Source organism: Crocuta crocuta, unplaced genomic scaffold (genome assembly GCF_008692635.1).
Source record: "Crocuta crocuta isolate KB4526 unplaced genomic scaffold, BGI_CrCroc_1.0 scaffold943, whole genome shotgun sequence".
NCBI classification, from domain to species: domain Eukaryota; kingdom Metazoa; phylum Chordata; class Mammalia; order Carnivora; family Hyaenidae; genus Crocuta; species Crocuta crocuta.
Window position 1 is genome coordinate 578,144 of NW_027528208.1, and position 623 is coordinate 578,766.

Consider the following 623-nt stretch of genomic DNA (forward strand, 5'->3'; position numbering starts at 1 on the left):
GTAGCAGCCGAGCCCATTTGGAGGGGACCTGAGAGATACAGTAGGGACGGAGCCTCAGAGGACAGGTATGAAAGGCAAGAAGGAGCCAGGGCCTGGAGGTACAGGTCTGTGGATAACACAGCCACATGAGTGGGGTGGACGGGAAAGGCTGGGAGGTGCTGGTGGGGCAGTGTTTGATAGGGGCAGGATGGGGTTTGGTAATACGAGGTGGGGGAGGGACAGGGGAATGGGGCCTGATGGTGAAGGAAGCAGGGTCTTCCACGGAAGTGGCAAGACCAAAGAGGCCCAGAAAGGATCCTGGGATACCCTGGGCCTGATGGGCCCCAAAGGTCATGTGTGTCACTGCTGCTGCTGTGCCTGCCCATGGAGCTTCGAGTTTGAGGCCAGGGCCCTGCGAGGGCTGCGTGCACAGTGCTGGCGGTCCACCCTCACCTTGCTTCCTCAGGTGGTCTTCAGTCTGGTGACTGCATAATGTCTGCACTGATGCACTCAAGTAGGCAGTGTTGGTACCATTGAGGCCTTGAAGCCACTGGGAGATCAGGGACTCCATAGTTTCACCCCCAGGAAACAATTTTGGATAAGGACATCACCTCTTTTTAATGGCTTGCTCTGAAAACACAGTT